At 30.2% G+C, this 3,808-nt stretch overlaps 1 protein-coding gene across 1 annotated transcript in view; it reads right to left on the bottom strand.

The window, feature by feature from the left end:
• LOC114128341 (protein O-mannosyl-transferase TMTC2-like) overlaps positions 1-3,808 on the bottom strand; it is a 256,521-nt gene that overhangs the window by 2,604 nt on the left and 250,109 nt on the right. The gene's annotated exons all lie outside the window — the stretch shown is intronic.

The raw sequence follows: 3,808 nt of genomic DNA, 5'->3' as shown, positions 1-3,808 counted from the left end.
CTGCGAACACAATAGTCGAAGTGTTGGTTACGAGATCGACGAATCACATGTTAAGTTATCTGTGGTGGTGGTTAGTGTGTTGGTGGGGGGGGGGGGGGTTGGAGAGGAGATTTGTGCGACCTACGCGGCTTTTGGCGGAAGCACAACTGTCAGCATCGGTATCACGTTTAGCATAGTAATTATATTCTTGACGGCGATTGGTAAAACGAAAAATCAGAGGCTAAACGACGGTTTTAATTTATTTTACGGGGACATAATCAAAATATTTCCATAATATGTTCTTAACTCTGGAACTCCAATTTTAATAAATTATTTATGACTAAAGTCGTAATGTATATTTTACATTCTGTATTATTTATCCTATAACGTTTAGGCTAGCACACGAATTCTATCAATTAAAAATCTACATAATATGATAATTTATAAATGCTTAATTCTGGTTTTAAAAATACAAAATAAAACACTTAATTATTTATCACAATGCGTAATTACCTATAGTTTAGTTTATATTTATTAAAAAAAGTTTTTTTTCGATTTCATCAAACATTTCGTTATGATGATTTAAATTGTTGTAAATTTTAATCGACTATTTTTTGAAATATATATTAACTTAAATTTAAAAGTTTAAAATAAATAAAAATGTATGAAAATATAAGTATACCTAATATAAGTAAAACAAAAATGGTTTATTATTTTTCAACGAGGTGTGTGTGTGCGCCAACCGATTTTCTAATTTCATACATTAAAAATGTGCTTGAACTATAGTTGACAGACAGAATGAAAAATAGGATAAATGTACTCGCCAAATTAAAATTTTAGTTGATTGGACGGACAAAAGTATAAAGCGATGGTAGAGGAATAAAGGTGAAATGATTTCCCTCAGATAACGCGGTATTATTATCGTGTGTGTTAAAGCTTTGTAATAACGGTTATATACAGAGATGCTGTGATCACGACGATAGGACCGCGTTATTACACCAACGTGCAGTACTCTTATCAATATTCAAAATGCTGTTTTCGCAATAACTGTAATCGATGTGGAGGGCTGTGGGGAGAGTATGTTATCAGCTGTTTGTATCTTTTCGAACTCACGATTTGTTCATGACCGTCGAAGTAATGTGTATACGGTTTGATACTATCGCTTTACGTTTGCTGATGATGTCAAACAAACACCGTAAAAATATAATATTATTATCTGGTCGGGGGATAATATTATTTTATGTACCAACGGGGTGATCCGATTACGTAAATCCTCAACAATATACATAATTCAAATCGATCAATTTTTGTGGGAAAAAAATGACAAATACCACAATACACATCGAAAAGGACGTTAAAACTTTTTAACAAAAAAAGAAAAAACAATTGATATTTTGTCTTAACAGTTTTCTTGGTCGGATAAAAACCCATATTGTCAAAGGACGTGACTTTAAATAAAATAAAGAAATAAAGTGCTGACATATAATAAATGATTTGAATGATTATTTTTACCAAAATTTTAGGTTAAACTATACAAATAATAAAATTTTGATTACGAAAAATAATATAAATTAAATGGTAGCACCTCATAAATGGCTGGAGAGTCATAAAAATATTAAAAATCCGTATATTCGTCAAAATAAAGAAATCTTAGACTTTCCTAACCTAACCTTTCCTAGACGAAAAACACAAAAGTCTTGTTTGCTCAAAAAAAAAAACGGACGAACTTAGCACTGAATTATTATACATTTGTTTAAAATTAATACTATTCAATTTTAAGTCGAACATAAAACAAATTTATTTTTTTCTATTTTTTTTTTTGGTGTACAATTTACTGTTTTTGAGTTATAAAAATATTTTTTTAAATAAGATGAGCAATGACGATATGTTCAATGATTTCACATTAAATTCTCAAGCAGATTAGATTTATTTTCATTTATAATAAATGCATTCGAAGACGAATAGACGCAACCTAAGCACAATTCAATTGCACATTTTCAACAAGGATGGGCTATGCTTAATCCCTATTTTCTGAACTTTAAATGCATTTCAATAACAATAAACTAATATAATCAAAAGTCAACTTCATTTCTCGTTATCTTTAATATATGCATTGACAATTATTAAAGAAAATCCATTAAGTAGGTAACTTCATTGTTGTACAGTAGGTATTGAGTGTCAATGAGTCACTGGAATAAATTGTTAATTTAAATCATATTATAGTAACAAAACCTTTTTTTCTAATTTCTGATATTTAAAAATGTACTAGAATTTTTTTGTTTTTAATTCTCCCTAAAAACAAATTGGATTTAATTCACTACAAAAAACCACACTCAAAGCAAAAAACAAATCAAAGTATCTCTTTTACTATAACAAGTTTCTTTGGACACACAAAAAAAAACCTACATCCTTGTAAAATCAATACATACGTTGTTCCTACGTTCAAAATCTAAAAAATGTATTTCGGAAAATAATGAAAAATCAATCAGTTATAAAAATAAATATTTCTAAAGCTCAACGCCAATTTTGTATTTATCGTTTATTATGACTTTTTTTTTATTATTGCAAGCGGCCATCGTGCCGTGCAGTGGGCTGTTTTATATAAACGGATTATACACCGATATAGACAATAATACGCTCTGTATACTGCTACAATATATATATACATTTACAAATCGTAATGTTATATTATAATCCTAAGCGGCTACGGTTCTCTGGTTGTGTGGAGCAGTGTTCGTCTCGATTGGTATAGTTGTGGTTAACAAACGCGTTGTCACCGATGTCTGCTCCACACAGTCAGGATTACGTCGGGGAGGGGGCCAGGCAAAAGTGATGATGGTTTCGGACGTCTGAGTTAAACCCGAAGAGGGGCGTGTTTTCAATTAAACCGTTCGTCGCAGGCAAAATCGAATTTCTCGCATAATCTTCTTCTGGCCGAGCGCCCCCGTCTTCTGCTGTTCAGCGGACTAGGCCATCCCCCGTGACTATTGTATAGACGGAATAATTCCAGACGGTTCAAAAACGGTTATTGTAATATAATATCATAATAATAGCTATAGAAAATAATGAGTTTCTAGTAAAATACATAATATTTCGGATTTTTATTGATCTTTTCAAACAAACATGAAGCTGTCGGTATAATATTATGTAAAAGATACAATGAAATCGGACGAGAGAAACGTTATTTTAACGTTTTTAACGATTATTTAATATGTAGTCAATTGGACGGATAAAATGAACGAAAAAAATATTGTAGACCACCATTATTTTTCTCTTATTTTCGGAACTTCCTTGTTTATCTATAGGAATACGTGCATTGTATAGATTTGTAGATATGTTATTTTAATATTATATACTCGGAGAATGCAACCTCTGACTTTGTCGATTACAATATAACGTTATATTTGATGGTCAATCATACGATTGGAATACCTTACATAATATAATGTTTTAAATATTTTTTTTTTCATGAATTATTATTTTTCCAACCAATTTTTATACGCATAACCTACTATTCAAACTAGACAACGATTACACTTATAGCAATGGGAGTAACATGAAACAATACTCTTCGGGTAAAATATTAATAAAGGCATAGGATAATAAATATGTAATAATATATTCTGTTATTGTATAGGTGGTGAATTTGATTATACCAAAACGTATTAAAATAGTCAAACGGAGGTAACCACCTTTGATACTTGTATATATATATAAATTATAAGTATATTAATATTGATCGTTGATACACGTTACAAGGGAAGAATTCTTTGAAAATATTTACGTGGTATCAGACAAAACAATTATAAGATTAAATGGTTATGGTATC

This window comes from Aphis gossypii, chromosome 3 (genome assembly GCF_020184175.1).
Source record: "Aphis gossypii isolate Hap1 chromosome 3, ASM2018417v2, whole genome shotgun sequence".
NCBI lineage: Eukaryota > Metazoa > Arthropoda > Insecta > Hemiptera > Aphididae > Aphis > Aphis gossypii.
The sequence above is the reverse complement of the archived record's forward strand: the minus strand, read 5'-3'. Positions and strand labels throughout refer to the sequence as shown.